Source organism: Eumetopias jubatus, unplaced genomic scaffold, assembly GCF_037043125.1.
Source record: "Eumetopias jubatus isolate StellerSeaLion01/CBP00866 unplaced genomic scaffold, mEumJub1_p1.0 scaffold_14, whole genome shotgun sequence".
Taxonomy (NCBI): domain Eukaryota; kingdom Metazoa; phylum Chordata; class Mammalia; order Carnivora; family Otariidae; genus Eumetopias; species Eumetopias jubatus.
The window spans coordinates 34,373,789-34,400,458 of record NW_028274820.1 but is presented as its reverse complement, the minus strand read 5'-3'; the positions used below and the strand labels follow the sequence as shown (position 1 = coordinate 34,400,458).

At 38.5% G+C, this 26,670-nt stretch overlaps 1 protein-coding gene and 1 pseudogene across 1 annotated transcript in view; one reads left to right on the top strand and one right to left on the bottom strand.

Moving 5' to 3' along the window:
* Positions 1–26,670, bottom strand: part of ZNF804B (zinc finger protein 804B) — a 544,169-nt gene that overhangs the window by 157,350 nt on the left and 360,149 nt on the right. The window lies entirely within an intron of this gene.
* Positions 5,204–8,497, top strand: LOC148162497 (60 kDa heat shock protein, mitochondrial pseudogene; annotated as a pseudogene).

Below are 26,670 nucleotides of genomic sequence, written 5' to 3'. Positions count from 1 at the left end.
GTCAGGAACGTGGCAGGGATGTCCACTATCACCACCACTATTCAACATAGTAATTGAAGTCAGACAACCAAAAGAAATAAAAGACATCTAAATCGGCAAAGAAGTCAAACTCTCACTCTTTGCAGATGATATGATACTTTATATGGAGAACCCAAAAGACTCCACCCCAAAACTGCTAGAACTCATACAGGAATTCAGTAAAGTGGCAGGACATAAAATCAATGCATAGAAATCAGTCGTATTTCTATACACCAACAACAAGACAGAAGAGAGAGAAATGAAGGAGTTGATCCCATTTACAATTGCACCCAAAACCATAAGATACCTAGGAATAAATCTAACCAAAGAGGCAAAGGATCTGTACTCAGGAAACTATAAAATACTCATGAAAGAAATTGAGGAAGACACAAAGAAATGGAAAAACATTCCATGCTCATGGATTGGAAGAACAAATATTGTGAAGATGTCAATGCTACCTAGAGCAATCTACACATTTAATGCAATTGCTATCAAATACCATCAACTTTTTTCAAAGCAATGGAACAGATAATCCTAAAATTTGTATGGAACCAGTAAAGACCCTGAAGAGCCAGAGGAATGTTGAAAAAGAAAAGCAAAGCTGGCGGCATCACAATTCTGGACTTCATGCTCTATTACAAAGCCATAATCATCAAGACAGCATGATACTGGCACAAAAACAGACACATAAATCAATGGAACAGAATAGAGAGCCCAGAAATGGACCCTCAACTCTATGGTCAACTCATCTTTAACTAAGAAGGAAAGGATGTCCCATGGAAAAAAGTCTCTTCAACAAATGGTGTTGGGAAAATTGGACAGCCACATGCAGAAGAATGAAACTGGACCATTTCCTTATACCACACACAAAAATAGTCTCAAAATGGATGAAAGACCTAAATGTGAGACAGGAGTCCATCAAAATCCTAGAGGAGAACACAGGCAGCAACCTCTTCAACCTCAGCCGTAGCAACTTCTTCCTAGAAACATCGCCAAAGGCAAGGGAAGCAAGGGCAAAAATGAACTATTGGGACTTCATCAAGATAAAAACCTTTTGCATAGCAGAGGACAGTCCACAAAACCAAAAGACAACCGACAGAATGGGAGAAGATATTTGCAAATGACATATCAGATAAAGGGCTAGTATCCAAAATCTACAAAGAACTTATCCAACTCAACACCCAAAGAACAAATAATCCAATCAAGAAATGGGCAGAAGACATGAACAGACATTTTTCCAAAGAAGACATCCAAATGGCCAACAGACACATGAAAAAGTGCTCAACATCGCTCGGCATCAGGGAAATCCAAATCAAAACCTCAATGAGATACCACCTCACACCAGTCAGAATGGCTAAAGTTAACAAGTCAGGAAACGACAGATGTTGGTGAGGATGCGGAGAAAGGGGAACTCGCCTACACCATTGGTGGGAATGCAAGCTGGTGTAGCCACCCTGGAAAACAGTATGGAGGTTCCTCAAAAAGTTGAAAACAGAGCTACCATATGACCCAGGAATTGCACTACTGGGTATTTACCCCAAAGATACAAATGTAGTGATCCGAAGGGGCACATGCACCCCGATGTTTATAGCAGCAATGTCCATGAGAGCCAAACTATGGAAAGAGCCAAGATGTCCATCAAGAGATGAATGGATAAAGAAGATGTGGTGTGTATATACACAATTGAATATTATGCAGCCATCAAAAAACAGGACATCTTGCCGTTTGCAACAATGTGGATGGAACTAGAGGGTATTATGCTAAGTGAAATAAGTCAATCAGAGAAAGACATGTATCATATGATCTCATTGATACGAGGAATTCTTAATCTCAGGAAACAAACCGAGGTTTGCTGGAGTGATGGGGGGGGTGGGAGGGATGGGGCAGCTGGGTGATAGACATTGGGGAATGTATGTGCTATGGTGAGCACTGTGAATTGTTTAAGACTGTTGAATCACAGACCTGTACCTTTGAAACAAATAATACAGTATATGTTAAAAAAAAAAAAAAAAGAAGATAGCAGAAAGGGAAAAATGAAAGGGGGGAAATTGGAGGGGGAGACAAACCATGAGACACTATGGACTCTGAGAAACAAACTGAGGGTTCTAGAGGGGAGGGGGCTGGGGGCATGTGTTAGCCTGGTGATGGGTATTAAAGAGGGCACGTACTGCATGGAGCCCTGGGTGTTATACGCAAACAATGAATCATGGGCCACTACATCAAAAACTAATGATCAACACAATAAAATAAAATTAAAAAATAAATGAATAACAAATCTTAATCATTGTCCAGAGATCTGCATCCATAAAGAAGGCCATACTCAGCAGTAAAACACATATTTTCCTTCACAAGTGAATTAAGAGAATAGGATATTTAGCAACACATATAATTAAGAGCAATAAAATGTGGGACATTACATCTAGGAGTAAAAATCAAACGTACTGAGCTAAGTTGATCTATGCAGCCTTACCCAAAATGATCAACAAGGAAGACAAGCATTAGAATCTTGCAGAACTATGTTCTGGCTTGAGTGATTTCTAAATGTATACACCTAAGGCAAGGCAGGGAGTTGAAAATAGGCAGGATTACGGGAAAGGTGGGTAGAGAAGCAGTTAGGTCATACTCTCTAGCTGTGCAGTAGTGGTGGGTGCTCTGTTGAGCAGCATGCCTAAGAGTTAGTGGGCTCCATTGCAATTTCCTCTGAAATCCTAAGGAAGTGATCGATCATTCCTTACGCGTCACTTCTGGGTGCAGAGATCATGCTCTGGTGAGCATGTCCATTTGTCATTAAGGTTGGCCTAAGATGGTACAGAGGGACAAGGGCAGCTCCATTCCCACTATGTCACACATTTGCCTAGAAGCTGCACGTTTCTTACACTTTCCCTTAAAAATTTCACCTTTCCCATCAAAAACTTTCAAGTAAATATGTGACGTTAATCTAATGGATAAAGTCAATATACTCTATTCTGATTCTAGTTGCATTATTTAGGTTCAAACTACTCCAGAGGGTTGCCAAAATAGGTATTGAAATATGTTAAAATGTATTTTGCTTGCTTGTTTTCTGGGGGGACTTCAATTGTCTTTTTTTCCTCAGGTTGAGTGACTAATTTCATGAGAAAATCAGCCCACTCACGGAGACAATCCTTTCCATAAAAATGAGTAATCCACTTCCATATAATGACAAGCCACATTAATTCTCTGTGACTTAGGTCCTTCTGCAAAAATTGAAGAATATGATGCTTTTTGCATATTTCTCAGAGGTACTCCAGGTACTAATGAGATAGTGTCTTTAGAGCACTAGGAATTCCCTGAGGAGATGTACAATACAAACTCAAATTACCACTCCATTATGATTTATCTTTGCTTTATATAAACTGTTTACTGTTAGCAGCGTTCTCCTTGTAGAAAGCTTTTATATTGCTGAAGTGCATTAGCCATGATGTTTATTTCTACTCCTTGCTTGTAAAGGGTCTACTCCTTGCTTGCTACAAAACAGAGAACTCTCAACTGCATTAGGAACAACTACTGTCTTCCAGGACTAATCTGTCCTTCCTTAAATGACTTCCATACAGCAAGCAGCTTAGAAAATGTGAGCAAGAGCTCCCAAGGGACAAGTGAAATGCAACCCAGGGTAACAGGAAAGCTAATTTCCAATCTCATGAAGTGATTGGAAGATGGGCCCAGCTAACATTGCAAAACATATGGAGACAAAGAGGCTCTCTCATCCCTGGCCTTATGTTCAAGGAGCCAAGGTCCTTTTTTGTACCCTCTCTCCAAGTCAGCCCTCCAGAAGCTACCATTCTCCTAGTCATTTGGGATCCATCACCAAGAATCAAAATTACTGTCTCTCACTTTCAGGGTCCAGAATAAATGCTTCCCCATTTTTTCCCCCTCTTCTCATGTCTCAGGGCTGCCATCTTAAAAGTTTATTTACCTCAACTTTCCTAGAGTATTCCAGCGGCCACCAGCTACCACCAGGCTGATTTTCCTGAATCTGAACTCTTTTCTACTTTCAACTCATCTAGTAAACTAGTGTCTGACTCCTTCCTCAATCTCAGGATCCTCTATCATTTAAGTTCAAGCACTGTAATGCAAGAGTTTCCAACACAGGGGTGATGGCCAAAAGATTGCACTTCCAAGTCTTGGCTGTTCTTAATAGCTGCAGAATTTTTGAGAAACGTGCTTCTCTAATTCTCAGCTCTCCCTCTCTCCAGGGGGCGGTTGTTAGGAATAAGAGAAAATGTAGGCAAAGTGTGGAACATGGTGTCCATCACTCCATCTGTAACAAGTGGTAGTTGGGGCTGCTGTATAATCTGGCTTCATTCTAGCCATGAAAATCATGTCCTTTAACAGTGTACAGTAACAACATAATAACAGTAAGAGTAGCTAACTTTTGTTGACTACCTCCTAGGTGTTGGGTCCTAGTGGAAGTGCTTTATATATGGCAATCCATTAATTCTCAAAATATCTTAAAATAGAAATGATAGTTACTTCCATTTTACTGACGATGAAAGTGTGGCACAGAAGGATCACATAATACTTAGGTTACACCCGTAAGTCAGGGAGCTGGGACTCCAATCTAGTAAATCCGGCCCCACTACACTGGTTCCCTAATCCAATCTTTGTCATTCCCTCCTTGACAATCTTTGTCATTCCCTCCCTTGGACCTGGGGGTTGCTATTTCTCTTTCTTGAAATTTCTTCCCTTTCAACCTCTAGGTTCCCAAATCTTACGAATTTTTCAAGTCCCACTTCAAGTTCCCCCCTTTTCTAGAAAACCCTGCCAGATCTCACTGCATTTATTTTTTTCTGAACTTTGATAACCCTGTGTTACATAATATGGTACTTAATTACACACTGCATCATATTATTTTTAAAATTTTCTCATGCATGTTATTTTTTTTTTCTTAGTACCTTCCATTACCTCCCTAGTAGCCTAGACACAACTCCTTTATCCTTCCTATGCACATTACAGCACTGAGTCCATTTCAATACATTCTCAATGAATACATAGTGATTGTGACATATCATAATCTTAGGCATAATATCACCTTGCCTTTATAGGGCTGTATTACGCATTTTGTATACACTATCTCATTTGAAATTGCATGTAATTATTTAGATCCAAAATTCCTCAATAAGTATTTGATGGCGTCTTAGCTTCACTTTCACATTATCAGGCTTGAATGGAAAGCAAGTTGAGTATCTCTCTGGAGCCCCTATACCAATCCAAACTCACACAGTTCCTGAGTCTTCCTCAGAAGAATGAGGAGCTGCGACAGGTAAAAACAACTTCTCTGAAGTCTGAGAATACCAAGCTTGATCTACAGAATGCTTAGATAGGTCTGTTTTTTATTTAAGACATTTTGAAAACTTACAATTTTCTAAGAAGACAATTTCCTTAAGAGTCATACATAAGTAGAGTTCTTACCACCAGGCAATTTACTCTGACATTTTCTTTAAAATTTCCCATCTTTCCCCCTTCATCAGATGACTCCCCCTTGCAGCTTTTGGTGTTGTGCTGGGCACTTCCTTCCCTCTCCTCTGTGATTATAGCCTCTAACATGGCCAGGCAGTTATGAAGTCCACCCTTTCATCAACATTTGTCCGTGTGAGGCATAATTGGTCTTTTCATCTTACTAGTGATGATGAGCTGCCTATGCAGGCTGGCGATATTTTATTACTTCTCAGTAATATCTGCCCTCTAAAATTGAAATAATGTAATGTTTGGACCATTTTGGCAGCCTTTCTGATTTTCAAATAAATTGTGCTAAATATAAATCCATGTTTACTGAGAGACCTCCTACACTGTTGAAGATATTTTGATTATCTTTTAAATTAGAACAAAGCAGACTTAGATATTGGGCTTTTTAATCTAATTCTCTATAAAGAGCGGTGCATAAAGTCAATTTCAGTTCTATGTTCCCCCAAATCAAAGATCTTCACAGATAGGTGAACTTGCCTTTTTCCTTTCTAAGGAGGGCAGACATGACTCCAAAGCCACACCACTTCTGGCTTCTGGACCAAGTTTGTAATGGCCCAAAGAAGGGGCACTTCATAAAATGTGTTCTTATGCTTCTATCTAGAAAATATAAATGAGTCAGATTAAAAGTGGTTGATGTAACCCTTCTTCAAAACCACAGGCTATATCTCAGTTTTATACTTGGGCTCATAAAAGGATGTCATAAAACTTAGTCCCTCAGTTCTGAAAATACAGGAAACTGGCATAACAAAATTTGCTTCATTTTTTTCTCTACTAATAAAACACCCTATTTCCTAAGGGAAAAGACAAACACTTATGAATGCTTCTGTGCCAAACAGTGAGCCACACATTTTTCACAGATAGTACCTAATTTTACCTTAGATACTTCTGGGCAAATTTTAAGCCTATTCCATGGATTAGTGAAATAGGTGACTACTTTCCCTGGGACATCACTGGAATCACAATTTTTAATATCAGTTTTCTTTAAAGGGCCTTCAAAAATATATGCATTTTAACTGTGACAACATCAGGTTTACTCAGTTGTCGTTGTTGAACTAGGTCAGGGAAGCTCAGAAAGGGGCCTGTCTTCTCTCTGTCCCATTCCACCCACTCCATAGGTGAAGACCTCCATGCCTGCCCCCCACCTGGGATGAAAACCACCTCAGGTTTCTGAGTTTTCCTGTCACTCTGGGGAAATAAATAAATATTCCTTTTGGTTTTAGTTAAAAAAAGAGAGAGAGAGAGAAAGAAGGAATCCACTTCTTTGTTATTAAAAATGATCAATTTTAAAGTTTTTTTTCCCCCCTCTCTCCCCAGCTTGGGCCAGTCCCAGTCTGTAAACCTGTAGGTGAAGATGCTTCTTCTCCGCGACTCGTTTCACCTCCTTCCTCCCTCACGGAGCTATTTCTGACTCTCAAGTTCAGACCTGGTGAAGAGAAGATTCATGAAGAACAGAAAAGCCTGACATAGCTGGGACAGTTGTAAGCTGCATCTGAGCGTTCTCCATGGTGGTTGTCGAGTCTACTTCCTTCTTGGATGTATTTGTGATTTTCTCAAAGATACTTTCTCTAAGTCATTTTCTGTGTTACAATTTGCTTGATGGAGCCAGCGTTTCCTCCAGTCCAGCTGCTTTGTTCCATCTGGACTGTTGGTTCCTCTCCTGAGGCACCTGTGTTTGGGTCATCCTCCTGGGCATGTCCCTTCAGAATGGCAGCTGGGCCAAGCTTTCTAACATGAGTCCCCCAGGCTGCCCCCAGGATAAAGGGCCCCTCAGCTGCCTTTCCAAGGAGATGCAATCCCACTCTCTTTACTCTATGGGCAGGTACACCATTCCAGTTAATCTTTTGCTTTTTGACTTCTCTTGATGACAATCAGATACCGATGCCACTAGAACTGATTTCATAACATTTCAAGATATAAGGTACTTAGTATGGTTTATTAAAGCACAAAGTGTGATTGAGGTTATATTTCTCCATACTTCATTAATATAGCAAAAGATCAGAAATGTGAATTCCAAGATGCCTATGTTCTATTGAGTGAAAAGAAAATTTCCAGTGTCCAGTCCATCGTACCTGCTCTTCAAATTGCCAATGCTCACTGTAAGCCCTCGGTCATAATTGCTGAAGATGTTGATGGAGAAGCTCTGAACATACTCATTTTGAATAGGCTAAAAGTTGGTCTTCAAGTTGTAGCAGTCAAAGCTCCAGGTTCTGGTGACAATAGAACCAGATTAAAGACATGACTATTGCTACTGGTGGTGCAGTGTTTGGAGAAGGAGGCCTGACTCTAAATCTTAAAGATGTTCAGTCTCATGACTTCAGGAAAAGTTGGAGAGGTCATTGTGACCAAAGATGATGCCATGCTCTTAAAAGGAAAAGGTGATAAGGCTCAAATTGAAAACCGTATTCAAGAAATCACTGAGCAGTTAGGTATCACAATTAGTGAATATGAAAAGGAAACGTCGAATGAACATCTGGCAAAACTCTCAGATGAAGTAGCTGTGCTGAAGGTTAGTGGGGCAGGTGATTGGAAGTGAATGAAAAGAAACGCAGAGTTGGAGATGCCTTCAGAGCTACACAAGCTGATGTTGAAAAAGGCATTTCTCTGGGAGGGGGCTGAGCCCTGCATTCCAGCCTTGGATTCAATGACTCCAGCTAATGAAGATTACAAAAATTGGTATAGAAATTATCAAAGGAACACTCAAAATTCCTGCAGTGACCAATGCCAAGAATGCAGGTGTTGAAGGATCACTGATAGTTGAAAAAAATTATGCCACGGTCCTCAGAAGTTGGTTATGGCACTATGCTTGGAGATTTTGTGGATATGGTGGAAAAAGGAATCAGCGATCCCAGTAAGGTGGTAGGAACTGCTTTAGTCGATGCTGCTGGAGTGGTATGTTAACTACAGAAGTGGTAGTCACTGGAATTCCTAAAGAAGAGAAGGACCCGGGCACGGGCGTGATGGTATAGGAGGTGGTATAGGAAGTAGCAGGTTCTGATTTCTAGAATAGTGTTTTACCATGATTAATGAACTGTGAGACGAAAGTTGAGGCAGCGCTTCTCAACAATAAGTTCCGAGAAGCCAGCTGAAGGAAATGACTAAAAGGGCTGGCTGGTGTTTAAGAAAATCAGTACAACCCTGGGGCGCCAGGGTGGCTCAGTCCGTTGAGCGTCCAACTCTTGGTTTCAGTTCAGGTCATGATTTTGCGGTCATGGGATCAAGCCTCATGTCAGGCTCCACTCTCTGTGCGGAGCCTGCTTGAGATTCTCTTTCTCCCTCTTCCTCTGCCCCTCCCCCTCGCTCATGTACATCCCCCCAAAAATAAATAAATAAATCTAAAAAAAAGAAAGAAAATCATGACTCTGCCACCAACCTGCCAAGAAAACTCGAGGAAGTTAAATTCTCCATGCCTGCCATCCTAATCTGTAAAAGGGGATACTAATAAGTACTAGTGTTTAACCTCACCAAATAATATGGGGGTTAATAAATATAACTGTCTTAGCACAGTTCCTAGCATATATTAAGTACTCAAAAAGTATTAGCCATCACTTACATAAGAGTCTGGCACCTATTCTATTATTCTCTGCCTTGGAGACCTCAAGCCCAACTGGAAAGAAAAGATATGTTTTTGATCTGTTTCTGAGGAGATACTGTTACATTCGTTTTCTTGAATATAGCACTTTTATTTTCATTCCTTTCCTGTTTCCCAGATGATTTGTGGTAGTTTTTAATAAATGATAAATATGCAATAGGCAATAACAACATTAAAATAAGGATAAAACTTATAGCCTATTCAAAATGAGTATGCTCAGAGCTTCTCCATCAACATCTTCAGCAATTATGACCGAGGGCTTACAGTGAGCATTGGCAATTTGAGGAGCAGGTATGATGGACTGGACACTGGACACTTTCTTTTCACTCAATAGAACAGGTATCTTGTATCTGAGTAAAGTAGATAATTATACCAGCAATGTAACAACGGAATTTTCTAAAATTGAGTATTAATTTTAACTTCAGACATAATGGAAGCCATAAGGACCAAACAAAATATGATGCTGGGTGGTTCTCATCTAACAAAGAAATAATACTTTGCTGAGTTACTTGAACTTCTTAAAGTTTTGAATATGTAGCAGAGTCTCTTTCTATAATGCTTCATGTATGAAGGAAGGAGTACTAAAGATAAAATAATAGCCTTCAAAAGGTTGTTTTTGAGACTACTGTGTTGAATACATGTAGGGATTAGTATTTAAATAGTAATGAAACCAGGGGTTCTCCAACTTCAGCACATACAAGAAACAGCTAGAGATTAAATGCAGGTTCCTAGGTCCACCCCTGGAAGTAGCAGGGGTGCAGAGTGACCAAGAATCAGCTGTAAATGGGCACTACGATGAAGTTTGCCGCAAGGAGGGCTCAGACCATACTCAGAAACATTCAGACAAATGTGGGCACGGCTGCTTTCACTTGGCACCAACCACTTAAGAACCATAGGTAAGACACGGTTATGAAGTTCTCATTTGAGTGCATCAGGCTCTCTTTGGAAGGCTCAGATCCCATGCCCATAGGCTCTCTTGTTAGTTTCAGAATGAAATGGGTACTGTTTAATGATGCATCAAATGCAAAGACAACAATTTAGTTATTTGGAGTAGAAAATACAGATAATGAGAAAATATCTTTAATTACAAAATGCTAATGTCCATTAGAAAAATATAAACAAAGTACACGAAGAGAGGGGGCATTAATGTATTCCACATGAGAGAAGGAATGGTCAATAAACATATGAAAAGATGTTTGACCTCATTATTAATAAAATAAATTCAGACTGAAATAAGGAAACATCACTTTTTATCTAACAGACTGGGAAAGGAGAAAAGATTTCTGTTAACGCTTTCAAAATGACAAGAAGATGGGCAAAAGGGCATTTCTGTACACTTATGTTGGAGAGAAAATTGCTACATTTTCTCAAAGGAGATCTAGAAATATGTTTAAAATTTTATAAGTGCTAAATTTTGACGAAGCTTAACATTTACACATCTAAGGGCTTGAACCGGAAAAAATAATTGTCTAATGTACAAAAATGTTAGTTTAGCAATGTACATCAAAGTACTTTTTATCCTAGGAAAAAAAATTAAAGATTTTAAATGTCCAACAATTGGAACTGGTTAAAAATTATAATATTCACACTGGGTGTTATACGCAACTAATGAATCATCAAAAACTAATGATGTACTATATGTTGGCTAGTTGAACACAATAATAAAAAATTTAAAAATTAAAAAAGAAATTATAATATTCATTACAATGCAATACAATGGAAATACTAAATACTATGATGTCTAATTATGGTGTCTACAAAAAAACCCATGAAAATATTTAAGTGCCAAAAAGTTATGAAAGATCATGCATAGTATGACTCATTTTTCTAAAGAAAAAAATGATTGCATGTGGTAGAAAAAAATCCTGAGGCTTTTATATCACAGGAGTAACTACAAATATTTTTAGATAAAGTAAAAATGGATTTTAGATGACTCTTCTTTTATCTTTAACTTCTAATTGCCTGAATTTACCAACAGAAAACACAATTATATCTTTTTCCTTAAAATATATTAATTATATTAAAAACATATGTGATTTGATCACAAAAATATGTGATTTATATGAACCTCAAGGTATATTTATTCAGTAGTATAACATTATGGCTTTTCTCTGGCACCAAAAAGAACTACATTTTAGTTGGGTTTACATTCTTTCTCTTAACTACTTCCTTAGATAGCTCGCTGTTGTAGAAATATCTGGGAGTTGAATAAAAATCAAAATTGAGTGCAAAGACACATTCTGACCTGTACTTTTAAAAGTATTATAGAACTTTCCCAAGAAGGAAACAGTCTGATCATTGAGGGACTTTCAGTATTTTTTCTTCAATGCCTCAGAGATTTTCACTCAAAATAACTCTACCTTGAACAATACAATAACTTGGAAAAAAAAACAACAACAACTGTTTTGGGAATTGTGCTCTTCCAATGTTGTAAGAAGAAAAATAGTCCAAAAAATAAACCCAAGACCAAAACAAACAAACAAACAAAAAACCCCCACTCAATTATTTTACTGTCATAGTTTCTTGAAGAGCTCATTTCTGAATTTTTAGAAAGCTCCTGAAAATCAATGTCAATATTTACTTATCTCTTCTAGTGTTTTCCCAAAATGAATAATGTTTTGAAGTAAACATTTGCCTTGACACAATTTGTATTTGAGCTAGAGAATGTTTTATCTTTGGTTAACTTATAAGCCGCTCTATTTTTCAGAATCCATCAGGTACAGTTGGGACCTCTGATCATTATCATTATTGAAGCTCCTTGTCTCTGTAGGCTGTTTTGCAATTTACAAAACATTTTCATACATACAATGCATTACTTTCATTTTTATTTTCTGACATCCTTGAGGAAGGTAGAGCAGGTAGCATTTTCTTCAGAGAAATGTGAGTTACAAAAGTGAAGCTATTTATGTAAGATCTATTTATCATGTCACTATCTCAGTATACTCATGGTGCCTTAATGACCTAAAGGTCTTCATGTGGGATCACATAGTGTAACATTTACAGAAGAGACAGAAGATCTAGTAATCTTGGTAAGTAAAAAATCCACAGACTTCAGAACTGTAGAAGGAAATGAACAGCAGGGCCTTTGTGTGTTCCAAAAACCACAGGGTCACCGAAAGGAAATCAAGCTTATTTTTTTAAGAAGTAAAAAAACCTTTAAATTCCAACAATGAGATATAAAATTTTGATGCTTCTTTTAATAATAACCAATGATATACTCTTGACTGATACTCTTGTTTTTAGACATGAATAAGTTCCAAAAATTATTTACAAGACAAGCAGAGATTATTAATAAAATAGAAGTTCAGCAATCTGTGTTGGGATTGCTTTGTGTATTGACTAGAGATTGGTTTTAATCCAAAACTGGCATTACCTTCACTTTCCAGAAGCTTCAAGACTGTCTAATCCAATATTCCCCAAAGGATATTTTATGACCATGGAATCATCAAGAAGTTCCTCTTGAAAAGAGATTTAGAGTTGAATATTTTTAGAGAATCCAGTAAATGACACTACCCTTTCAGACACTCGTAAGGGAAATTGGTATACTATAGACTACCATATAAAGAAGTTTATGCAACATGCACTGTCCCAAATTTTTCAATTCTTTCTCATAAAATCTGTTTTCTTAAATAATACCTATTAAAATTTCATGGAACCAGAATACCAATGTTACTTGACTCTTTTTAGCCAAGAAACAAACCAATTGTGAAATAATAATTGAAGAAAAATATGTGCTGTAAAATACATTTTGTTCTCTCATAAGCATTGTATGATAGTCATTTTAAATTATCTTAGATTATTGGAATTTCAGCATAGTGCTTTAAAATTACCAGTTGCAGGCACTTGGGAACAAAGGAGACATGCACAAATACTGATTGTTGTCGTTTACTGACTCTGTTCTATAGCAAATATATCAAGACCTAGAGGCATGCACTGTAGGAAAAATAGGTATCATTACTCATCACTCATTACTCTAGAAATAACAAAAACTTAGTCTCTAAGCATTCAAAAAATAGTGTGCTCAATTTTTAAATCTTATTTTGTAATTAAAAAAAATTGAACTAAAACCTATGGCCAGGTTTCTTCCCTCCTTAATGAAACAGTTATGAATGTTTGGTAGTAACAAATATTGGTTAACTAAGACAATTAGGATCTTTTTTTTAATACGACAGAGAAAAAAAACAGAAAAAACTAAAGATTTACTTTAGTAGAAACTGGTTTCTTTGAACTAAAGGATTAAGGGGAATGACAAAAACAAGTTTAGAAGTCAATGCAAGCACAACTTATTTTGATAATTTCTATTTCTCTCTCTCTAACATTGTGGTTCTTTAGTTTGTGTGTCTATACATATATTATACATATATATTCACATGAATATCTACATCTGTATCATGCAGTAGAGTATGTTCATATGGCCACTTCAGGAAATGGATTACTTCTGTTTACAATGATTTTATTAGTATACCACTAAGTTCTAAACATCTTTTTGGCTCTTCTCCTTGGTGCTATTCACAGATGTGACAGCCAGCTCATCACCGGAATCAGGCCTGCTGTTAGACACCCCCTAAGCTTAAGAGATTAAGGAGAAAGCCAAGTAGTTTCCCTGACATCTGTCATATTGACAGGCCAAAATTAAGTACAGCTGGAAAGAACGAGGCAATCTTGTCTCTAGAGTTTTCTTCTTGAGAAAAGTGAAGGTCAATCATGATGACAAATACTAATCATGGGAATAATAAAAAAATATATAACACTACCCAACCAGTCCTGGAATTCCCTACAAATGTGGGCAAAGGGAGGAAGGGTGTTTAGATGAAAGCAAGGCTTTCAGGGTTGAGACTGCTCACATTTTCTTCAAGGACCTTGAAGTTATCAAAAACCAGAAAACTGTAGTTTAGAATTACCAACCAGATCCCTTTGTGCATTTGGTCCTAAGTAAAAACACAAATCTCTACTGACCTTCACCTATAGACCATGCTGTAAAATTATAATCACTGATATTTGAGACAGGCTGATGGAGCTTCACTATTTTCTCTGCATCTAAACTTTAACAAATGGCTTATTCTCAATAGGGCTCAGTCTTCTCAGTTCTAGATGAGCGATCACTGTCATTTCATAGGGTTGTTATACAGTTAAAGGTTATATATATGAAGCGCTTAACAATTACTGGTTTAGGGCGCCTGGGTGGCTCAGTTGGTTAAGCGACTGCCTTCGGCTCAGGTCATGATCCTGGAGTCCCGGGATCAAGTCCCGCATCGGGCTCCCTGCTCAGCAGGGAGTCTGCTTCTCCCTCTGACCCCCCCCATGTGCTCTCTCTCTCTCTCTCTCTCTCATTCTCGCTCTCTCAAATAAATAAATAAAATCTTTTAAAAAATAAAAAATAAAAAAAAAAACAATTACTGGTTTATAGTAAGTGCTTCATAGTAACTCATGCTACTGTACTACTGGCATTCAAGTCCACCTGTTGCCAAGGCAGAGCTCTAGGAAAACATCTCTCACTCCTGTCATTTTGCTATGTGCTTTCATCTGTGGTTCATCAGTATCCGTTTCCTCAATTCCCCCCAAGCAAAGCTTCTTCCCTGTGTCCTTATCACCATGGCCTGCCTTTCAGTGCAGGACAGAGTTAATTTACAGCTAGACTGGGAAGGTGTTTCCTTATTTCTGGGGATGCTTGGATACCTAGCTTTGACTGTTTTAAGAGAAAAACAGTGGGACTTATGATGTGCTGTTTAAGCCCAGAATTCCCTGTGTGCTATTGAAGTCCCAGAACCAATGTGCCTACTGATGCTTTTCACCCAGCATAACCTGTTAAAGAGCCTGGCTTGATTAGTGATAAGAGGAGCAAATGTACCCCAATGGTAACTTCTACCTTAGCTCTCCCCAACCCAAGGTCTGCTACACTTAGTGATGACAAATTGTGGGTGCTAAATGAACATTAACTCTCATTATCATGTTATCTTTCATTTTTTTGTGCCTTGTTCCTAACAAATAAATTTATCTGTTAAGGGCAGATAAAATGTCTTAGTCATCTTAGTATCCTCAGTTTCGAGCACAGTGTTTAACATAAAGCAAGCCCTTTAATCTACTTTTTACACTGAACTGAATAGAGCCATGAAGAGTTCCAGGTATCAATTTCTAAGAGATCATCAATCATCTGCAATTATCTAAGCATTAGGGAGGACCTTGGCATGCAGAATAATTTACTTGCTATAGTAATACATCTTCTTAAGTGCCCTATAGTCTTGAACATGTAACTGACATGCATACACTTCATTTTAATTGCCGGTCCTCTTGCCCCTCCCCCTAACTCGCAACTAAGTTATTCAAAGTAATAGTAAAACTCTCTCCCTTCTTCCCTTCTTTCCCTCCTTTCTTCCACAAATGTTTACTTAGTGACTACTCACAAGCACTGAACTGAGTCCAGGGGCCTCAGAATTGAATACGATATTTCTAATATCTTCTAGGAGTTTAGATTCTCTTGGGCACAAGTGACAAGCAAATCTACCTTTCACACTACCGTGAAAAGTACTGTGAACACAGTATAGAACGGATGCTATAGGAGCACAGAGGTAGGTCAGGGATAACTTTCTGTAGATGTTGGGGTGGCTACACCCAGAGCAGATTTTGTGGAAGACAGATTGCAATGGAATGAAGAATGACTGAGAGACAAACAGGACCATGGAATACTATTCCAGGAAATTAGAAGGTGACAAGAAATGTAATGGTTCAAAGTTGACTAGAGATGTAAGACAAAGCCAAGGTACAAGAATGGGAATTTTCATAAGGGTTAAGACACAGCTTGCTTAGGTTTATGATGAATTGCCAGTAAGTAGAGAAAAATGGATAATGACTGATGGAGCATGTCCCCTGAGGGCGTAGGAAAACCTGCCATCCAAACTACACTAATCATGATAAAACCTAATGAGGGGGTGAAAAACCTTTATATCCCACCACCTATCTGGAAGAGATTAGATGAGAGCCATAGATAAGCATTAATGGATTCCTGGAGCAGTGACAAACCCAGAGTAGCCCAGTGGGAATGACTGTCTCCATGAAGGCAGTAAGGGGTTCATTGTCGAAAGAGAATTTTTATATACTAACAACACCTACTAAAAGTTAGTCAGATTTTTATTAGCCCCTTGCATTGTCAATTCTGAGCAATGTTAGTAATAAAGTAGTTCTCCTCAATAAAATTTTTTTAATAATTTTATTGTTATGTTAATCACCATAAATTACATCATTAGTTTTTGATGTAGTGTTCCATGATTCATTGTTTGTGCATAACACCCAGTGCTCCAAGCAGAATGTGCCCTCTTTAATACCCATCACCAGGCTAACCCATCCCCCCACCCCCCTCCCCTCTAGAACCCTCAGTTTGTTTTTCAGAGTCCATCGTCTCTCATGGTCCGTCTCCCCCTCCAACTTACTCCCCTTCATTCGTCCCCTCCTGCTATCTTCTTCTTTTTTTTCCTTAACATACATTGCATTGTTTCAGAAGTACAGATCCGTGATTCATCAGTCTTGTATAATTCACAGTGCTCACCATAGCACATACCCTCCCCAATGTCTATCACCCAGCCACCCCATCCCTCCCACCCCCCACCACTCCAGCAACCCTCAGTTAGTTTCCTGCGATTAAGAATTCCTCATATCAGTGAGGTCATATGATACATGTCGTTCTCTGATTGACTTATTTCACTCAGCATAACACCCTTCAGTTCCATCCACATCGTTGCAAATGGCAAGATCTCATTCCTTTTGATGGCTGCATAATATTCCATTGTGTATATATACCAATTCTTTATCCATTCATCTGTCGATGGACATCTTGGCTCTTTCCACAGTTTGGCTATTGTGGACATTGCTGCTATAAAAATTGGGGTGCATGTACCCCTTCGGATGCCTACATTTGTATCTTTGTAGTAAATACCCAGTAGTGCAGTTGCTGGATCGTATGGTAGCTCTATTTTCAACTGTTTGAGGAACCTCCATACTGTTTTCCAGAGTGGTTGCACCAGCTACCATTCCCACCAACAGTGTAGGAGGGTTCCCCTTTCTCCACATCCCCGCCAACATCTGTCGTTTCCTGACTTGTTAATTTTAGCCATTCTGACAGGTGTGAGGTGGTATCTCATTGAGGTTTTGATTTGGAGTTCCCTGATGTTGAGCGATGTTGAGCACATTTTCATGTGTCTGTTGGCCATTTGGATGTCTTCTTTGGAAAAATGTCTGTTCATGTCTTCTGCCCATTTCTTGATTGGATTACTTCTTCTTTGGGTGTTGAGTTTGAGAAGTTCTTTATAGATTTCGGATACTAGCCCTTTATCTGATATGTCATTTTCAAATATTTTCTCCCATTTGGTCGGTTGTCTTTTGGTTTTGTGGACTGTTTCTTTTGCTGTGCAAAAGCTTTTGATCTTGATGAAATCCCGATAGTTCATTTTTGCCCTGGGTTCCCTTGCTTTTGGCGACATTTCTAAAGAAGACGTTGCTGTGGCTGAGGTCGAAGAGGTTGCTGCTTCTGTTCTCCTTTAGGATTTGGATGGACTCCTGTCTCACGTTTAGGTCTTTCAACCATTTGGAGTCTATTTTTGTGTGTGGTGTAAGGAAATGGTCCAGTTTCATTCTTCTGCATGTGGCTGTCCAATTTTCCCAACACCATTTGTTGAAGAGACTGTCTTTTTGCCATTGGACATTCTTTCCTGCTTTGTAAAAGATGAGTTGACCATAGAGTTGAGGGTCCATTTCTGGGCTCTCGATTCTGTTCCATTGATCGATGTGTCTGTTTTTGTGCCAGTACCGTACTGTCTTGATGACAACAGCTTTGTAATAGAGCTGGTAGACGGGAATTGTGATGCCGCCAGCTTTGCTTTTCTTTTTCAATATTCTCCTGGCTATTCCAGGTCTCTTCTGGTTCCATACAAATTTTAGGATTATTTGTTCCATTTCTTTGAAACATGTGGATGGTATTTTGATGGGGATTGCATTGAATGTGTAGATTACTCTAGGTAGCACTGACATCTTCACAATGTTGGTTCTTCCAATCAATGAGCATGGAAAGTTTTTCCAATTTTTGTGTCTTCTTCAATTTCTTTCATGAGTATTTTATAGTTTTCTGAGTACAGATCCTTTGCCTCTTTGGTTAAATTTATTCCTAGGTATCTTATGGTTTTGGGTGCAATTGTAAATGGGATCGACTCCTTAATTTGTCTCTCTTCTGTCTTGTTGTTGGTGTATAGGAATGCCACTGATTTCTGTGCATTGATTTTATATCCTGCCACTTGACTGAATTCCTGTATGAGTTCTAGCAGTTTTGGGGTGGAGTCTTTTGGGTTTTCCACATACAGTATCCTATCATCTGCAAAGAGTGAGAGTTTGACTTCCTCTTTGCCAATTTGGACGCCTTTGATTTCTTTTTGTTGTCTGATTGCTGTGGCTAGGACTTCTAATACTATGTTGAATAGCAGTGGTGATAGTGGACATCCCTGCCTCATTCCTGACCTTAGGGGAAAAGCTCTCAGCTTTTCCCCATTGAGAATGATATTCGCTGTGAGTTTTTTATAGATGGCTTTTATGATCTTGAGGTATGTACCCTCTATCCCTATACTCTGAAGAGTTTTGATCAAGAAAGGATGCTGTACTTTGTCAAATGCTTTTTCTGCATCTATTGAGAGGATCATATGATTCTTGTTCTTTTGTTAATGTATTGTATCACGTTGATTGATTTGCGGATGTTGAACCAGCCTTGCAGCCCAGGGATAAATCCCAGTTGGTCATGGTGAATAATCCTTTTAATGTACTGTTGGATCCTATTGGCTAGTATTCTGGTGACAATTTTTGCATCCATGTTCATCAAGGATATTGGTCTGTAATTCTCCTTTTTGATGGGGTCTTTGTCTGGTTTTGGGATCAAGGTAATGGTGGCCTCATAAAATGAGTTTGGAAGTTTTCCTTCCATTTCTATTTTTTGGAACAGTTTCAGGAGAATAGGTATTAATTCTTCTTTAAATGTCTGATGGAATTCCCTGGGAAGCCATCTGGCCCTGGGCTTTTGTTTTTTGGGAGATTTTTGATGACTGCTTCCATTTCCTTAGTGGTTATAGGTCTGTTCAGGTTTTCTCTTTCTTCCTGGTTCAATTTTGGTAGTTGATACAGCTCTAGGAATGCACCCATTTCTTCCAGGTTATCTAATTTGCTGGCATAGAGTTGCTCATAATATGTTCTTAGAATTGTTTGTATTTCTTTGGTGTTGGTTGTGATCTCTCCTCTTTCATTCATGATTTTGTTGATTTGGGTCATTTCTCTTTTCTTTTTGATAAGTCTGGCCAGGGATTTATCAAACTTGTTAATTCTTTCAAAGAACCAGCTCCTAGTTTCGTTGATCTGTTCTACTGTTCTTTTGGTTTCTATTTCATTGATTTCTGCTCTGATCTTTATTATTTACCTTCTCCTGCTGGGTTTAGGCTTTATTTGCTGTTCTTTCTCCAGCTCCTTTAGGTGTAGGGTTAGGTTGTGTATTTGAGACCTTTCTTGTTTCTTGAGAAAGGCTTGTATTGCTATATACTTTCCTCTTAGGACTGCCTTTGCTGTATCCCAAAGACTTTGAACAGTTGTGTTTTCATTTTCATTGGTTTCCATGAATTTTTTTAATTCTTCTTTAATTTCCTGGTTGACCCATTCATTCTTTAGTAGGATGCTCTTTAGCCTCCCTGTATTTGAGTTCTTTCCGACTTTCCTCTTGTGATTGAGTTCTAGTTTCAAAGCATTGTGGTCTGAAAATATGCAGGGAATGATCCCCATCGTTTGGTACCGGTTGAGACCTGATTTGTGACCTAGGATGTGATCAATTCTGGAGAATGTTCCATGGGCACTAGAGAAGAATGTGTATTCTGTTGCTTTGGGATGGAATGTTCTGAATATGTCTGTGGAATCCATTTGGTCCAGTGTGTCATTTAAAGTCTTTATTTCCTTGTTGATCTTTTGCTTAGATGATCTGTCCATTTCAGTCAGGGGGTGTTAAAGTCCCCCACTATTATTGTATTGTTGTCAATGTGTCTCTTTGCTTTTGTTATTAATTGCCTTATATAATTGGCTGTTCCCACGTTAGGGGCATAGATATTTAAAATTGTTAGATCTTCTTGTTGGATAGACCCTTTAAGTAGGAAATAGTGTCCTTCTTCTTCTCTTATTACAGTCTTTGTTTTAAAATCTAATTTGTCTGAAATAAGGATGGCCACCCCAGCTTTCTTTTGGTGTCCATTAGCATGGTAAATGGTTTCCCACCCCCTCACTTTCAATCTGGGGGTGTCTTTGGGTCTAAAATGAGTGTCTTGCAGACAGCATATTGATGGGTCTTGTTTTTGAATCCAATCTGATAGCCTGTGTCTTTTGATTGGGGCATTTAGCCCATTTACATTCAGGGTAACTATTGAAAGATATGAATTTAGTTCCATTGTATTGCCTGTAAGGTGACTGTTACTCTATATTGTCTGTGTTCCTTTCTGATCTATGCTGCTTTAGGCTCTCTTTTTGCTTAGAGGACCTCTTTCAATATTTCTTGGAGGGCTGGTTTCGTGTTTGCAAATTCCTTTAATTTTTGTTTGTCCTGGAAGCTTTTTAATCTCTCCTTCTATTTTCAATGATAGCCTAGCTGGATATAGTATTCTGGGCTGCATATTTTTCTCGTTTAGTGCTCTGAAGATCTCATGCCAGTCCTTTCTGGCCTGCCAGGTCTCTGTGGATAGGTCTGTTGCCAATCTAATGTTTCTACCATTGCAGGTTACATATCTCTTCTCCTGAGCTGCTTTCAGGATTTTCTCTTTGTCTCTGAGACTCGTAAGTTTTACTATTAGATGTCGGGGTGTTGACCTATTTTTATTGATTTTGAGAGGGGTTCTCTGTGCCTCCTGGATTTTGATGCCTGTTTCCTTCCCCACATTAGGGAAGTTCTCTGCTATAATTTGTTCCAATATACCTTCTGCCCCTCTCTCTCTTTCTTCTTCTTCTGGGATCCTAATTATTCTAATGTTGTTTCGTCTTATTGTATCGCTTATCTCTCGATTTTTGCCCTCATGATCTTGTAGTTGTTTCTCTCTCTTTCTCTCAGCCTCTTTATTTTCCATCATTTGGTCTTCTATATTGCTGATTCTCTCTTCTGCCTCATTTATCCTTGCAGTTAGTGCCCCCATTTTTGATTGCACTTCATTAATAGCCTTTTTGATTTCAACTTGGTTAGATTTTAGTTCTTTTATTTCTCCAGAAAGGGTTTCTCTAATAACTTCCACACTTTTTTCAAGCCCAGCTAGTATCTTTAAAATCATGATTCTGAGCTCTAGGTCTGACATCGTAGTAATGTCCATATTGAGTAGGTCCCTGGCAGACGGTACTACCTCTTGTTCTTTTTGCTGAGGTGATTTTTTTTCGTCTTGTCATTTTGTCCAGAGGAGAACAGATGAATGAGAGAACAAAATGCTAACAGGTTAACAACGTCTCCAGCAATTATACTCTATACAAATCAGAAAAGACCTGAAACCAGGGGACAAGAAAGGAAAAGAAAGAAGAGGGAAAAAAAAGGAAAAAGAAAAAGATAAAAACAAACAGAAACAGAACAAAACAAAACAAAACAACAGAATATGATCAAATATGATCAGGCTAGTGCATAGATCACTGCCACACACTAGCTTTTGGGCATATTTTGGTCTGTTAGAAAAAAGTGCCTGCTAAAATTTTAAAGGAAGAAAGACTTATATATGGGTTGATACAATGAAGGGATGGCAGATGAATGTAAAGATGAAAATTATAAAAGATTTTATAAAAGGAATTGATAAGATAAGAAGTTGTTTTCAAAAAGAAAGATTTAAAAAGAAAAAGAAAAAAAAGGGAGAGAATGTGATCAGGCAGGAGACTAGAACAAAGCCATACATTAGTGATTTAGGGTATATTTTGATCTGTTAGAAGAAAGTGTATCTCAAAATTTTAAAGAGAGAACAACTTATATATATATGCCAAAAATAAGGGTAACTACTATGAAGGGATAAAAATTAGACTCTAAAAATGAAAAATAAAAAATGATTTTTTTAAAAAAGGGATTGATAAGATGTTGGTTGAAAAAGGGAAAAAGAAAAATTAAAAAAAAAAACAGTTAAAAAATTAACTTTGAAAAACTAATGAATTATGGTAAAAAAGTCATGAATTCTATGTGCAGTATTCCCCTAGCGCTGGAGTTCTCCCATTCTCCTTGATCGGTAAACTTGGTCTTGGCTTGCGGGCTGTTCGTGCTGATCTTCTGGGGGAGGGGCCTGTTGCCATGGTTCCCAAATATCTTTGCCGGAGGCGGAATTGCCCCGCCCTTGTCGGTCTGGGCTAAGCAACCTGCTCGGGTTTGCTCTCAGGAGCTTTTGTTCCCTGCATGCTCTCGGTACAGCTTTGGAGGACCAGGGTGAAAATGGTGGCCTCCCAATCTCTGCCTGGAGGAGCCGAGAACTCGGGGCCCCGCTCCTCAGTGCGCCCCCAGAGAAAAGCAGTCACTCCCGTCTCCCTGGTCTCCGGCCGCACTCCGTGCTCACCCGGCCTGTGATCGAGCGTTTCTATGTCTGGCACCCGACCCCGTGTGGAGTCTCCAAACCCAGCAGATCCTGCGGTGCGCTTCCGCGCCGCTCCTCCCAGGGGAGGAAGGGGAGTCTCCCCGGCTCTGCCGCTTGTTGGGTCCCTGCTGGAGGAGCAGTGGCCTGACTGTGTGGCACTGATCGCAGTTTATGGCAACCCCGAGCTGAGAGCCCGCGCCTTGGCTCCGTCTCTGCAGCCGGCTTCCCCGCTCCGATACCTGGGAGCTCTGCCGCACTCAGACAACCCCGGTCTTTCTGTGACCCCCGAGGGTCCTGAGACCACACTGTCCCGCGAGGGTTCCACCCCCCGCTTAGCCACTGGAGCGACGTCCCTCAGCGGAGCCGGCTTCTAAAAGGTCCAATTTCATGCTCTGCGGCTCTAGCACTTGCCAGAAGGGACCGACGGAGGCCCCCTCCCCCGCTGTCTATCCTCCTGAATATCGCCTCGGATTCACTTCTCCACAAGTCCTACCTTCCAGAAAGTGGTCCCTTTTCTGTTCAGAGTATTGTTACTATTCTTATCTTTGATCTCCTGTTGAGTTCGTAGGTGTTCAGAATGGTTTGATCCCTATTCAGCTGAATTCCTGAGACCAGACGAAATCCAGGTCTCCTACTCCTCCGCCATCTTGCTCCGCCCCCCCTCAATAAAATTTTGACTGATCCAAAGTTTCAAATCAATGTTGCCCAACAAAATGTTATGAAATTATGTCAATGTTCTATATTCGTGTTATCCAACACTGTAGTCATTAGCTACCTGTGGCTATTCAGCATGTAAATGCTGTTAATGTGACTGAGGAACTGAAATTTTAGTTTCTTTAATTTTAATAAATTTAAATTTAATATAAATAGCCACGTGTGACCAGTGGACATCACAGTTCTAAAAACTACTATGGTTACTGCTATGTTTCAATTACATAAAAATATAAATACACCTCTATTATGTTCACACAATTTAATATATAATTTATACATAAGCATGTGTGTATATATATACACATATCTATCATTTTAGTTAGCATTTTATTACTTATCTTTTAATAAACATGATGGTGCATGGAAGTTAATTCAGATAATTCCTAGTTCTACCCTAACACATAGAGACCCAGGCAAGTACTATTTGTTTTGCAAGTAATTTCATAGCAGTTTGGGATCATTATAGTCTGTTCCTATGTGGTCATGTCTCTGTGGCACTATCTAGATCTGAATTCAAACAGTAATTTATAAAAAGACATCAATAGCATAATGACTACAAAAAGAAAAGAATGAGAAGTTGATTTACTTTAATTTGACCTTTGTATAACTCTTCGGAGTCTATGTATTAAAACTGTGGAAGTTTGTGGAAGACTAGGAACAGAATTTGTAATGTTATAATCTGCTATGATGATAGATGAATATGTAGTTCTTTTCTTTAATAAAAACACAATATAATTTAAAAATAAAATATATTACTTTTTGTACTAAAACATTTATTTCTTCATCATATATATTTATGTAAAAGTTTAATAACAATTTTTAACTGCATTACTTTTCTGGCCATATTTATCATTTGTTTCATTGCATGATTATTACTAAAAATAATTCTGTAATGGAGAAGAAAATGTTTAAAATGAGCTGTTCAGTCTGCTAGGTACACCACCCATACTGGAGTCATCTTCATAACTCACACAGAGTCTTGACAGAAGAGAAGCCTGACCAGGTAATATTATAGGAAGAACTCATGTTATCCTTATATATGGATCTAAGCCCTACAGGAAACTAGAGACTTTCATGACTTCTAACCTAAAAAGCAAATTCTTGCTCTAACCACAAATCAGTCAGCTCTCAACTGGTTTGCCATGGTCGTGAGGAGCAGATGGCAGAGTGGTAAGACATAGAGCGCAGACTGTGAATTCACACCAGGCTTTGCCACCTCTTAGGCAAGTTCCTTAGCCTTTCTGGATCTCAGCTGCTGCCCTTTTAACATGGGGAAATAAGAGGCACATTTCGTGATGCATAACTCACATAATATATGCACAGTATCCTGAGATTAAGAATTCGTCATATCAGTGAGGTCATATGATACATGTCTTTCTCTGATTGGCTTATTTTGCTCAGCATAATACCCTCCAGTTCCATCCACGTTGTTGCAAATGGCAAGATCTCATTCCTTTTGATGGCTGCATAATATTCCATTGTGTATATATACCACTTCTTCTTTATCCATTCATCTGTCGATGGACATCTTGGCTCTTATGTTATGTTAGTCACCATACAATACATCATTAGTTTTTGATGTAGTGTTCCATGATTCCTTGTTTGCGTATAACACCCAGTGCTCCATTCAGTACGTGCCCTCCTTAATACCCATCACTGGGCTAACCCATCCCCCCACCCCTTTCCCCTCTAGAACCCTCAGTTTGTTTCTCAGAGTCCATTCTCTCTCATGGTTCATCTCCCCGTCCGATTTCCACCCCCCTCCATTCTTCCCCTCCTGCTAGCTTCTTCCTTTTTCTTTTTTTAACATATAATGTATTATTTGTTTCAGAGGTACAGGTCTGTGATTCAACAGTCTTACAATGCACAGCGCTCACCATAGCACATACCCTCCCCAATGTCTATCACCCAGCCACCCCATCCCTCCCACCCCCCACTACTGAATGGAGCACTGGGTGTTATACGCAAACAATGAATCATGGAACACTACATCAAAAACTAATGATGTAATGTACGGTGATTAACATAATAAAAAATACATATATGCACAATATCTTAGACAGTAGGTGCCACATAAGTGGTGGCTCTATTCTTATTAGAAAAAGCAATGTGGATTCCCAAAACATCTGGCTCAACACATTGATCATTAATATACTCAAAGATCTTCCTCTATTGCAAAAACTATTTTAAAATTATAATCTTTAATACTATTATTATTTTCCTTTGCAAAATATTTGAAGTGTTATCAAAAAATATTATCTTTGGACACATCAACAAAATGGAAGTAAAAAAAAAAAAAAAGCCCTAAACTAAAATTCAACTCATTGAACTTAGGCAAGATTAAAGGTAGTTTAAAAGTTTGTTTTTTGGTTTTGTTTTTTAATTTGGGGGAAGAGATTTAAAAAAAAAATTGGGGGAAGAGTGTGGGGCGGGTGTTGTTGGTCTTTTTAATCTTTGTTTTTAAAAGGATAGAAAAAGGTGCACCTGAAACAGTATTATTTTAAAAAAGTAATTCTCTGTGATATCTCTTCTGCGCCTCATGAGGGCCATTAGCTGCATTTTACTGGTATCTGTATACCTGTTCCCTCTCTTTTTTCAGTCCGTTAGATGGGAAAAGAGGCTAGCAGGTCAAAGGAACCCAGTTCATGTGGGCATAAACTTTGCTGGCAATATTGAACATGTTAAGTAAGCAAACAAAAAATAAAGAGAGAAGATCAGAAACTACTATTTTTTTTTTCAAATTATGTAATTTTAATTGGTTTTTATGCCTTAGTAGTTTCCCACGTTGGGATTATTGAATAAGGTGGGTCCTGAGGAAGTAACTGGGCACAGCCAGGTACTATGTACGTTTCATGTTCCTTATTCTAACTTCTAACTCTCTTCTCTGGAATTCCCTAGATCAGATACATGCTTTTGACTTACAGAAGGGAATAACAAATTTAGTACAGAGAAGACAAACTAAAGTGTATGAGAGTTAGAGGTGAGAGTCCTTTGGGTAAGTAATTTTATAATTATTGATTTATTTTGATTATGAGGGAAAGCAAACTGAGTTAATATTTCAATACCTCATACTTCATAGAAGTATTTTTTGCTAAAATGTGGTTCAGTGAAAAAAAAAAAAAAGCCCTCCCGAATTTTATAAACTGACCAAACAGAAATAAACAAAATAACATTTTTACCTTGAAGCTGACGACCCTTCCCTACCCTAGCTTTGTATTTTAATCCATTGGGAGACTTAGAAAAAAAAATATATATCAATACCTGTTTCAGACCTCTTGAAAGATC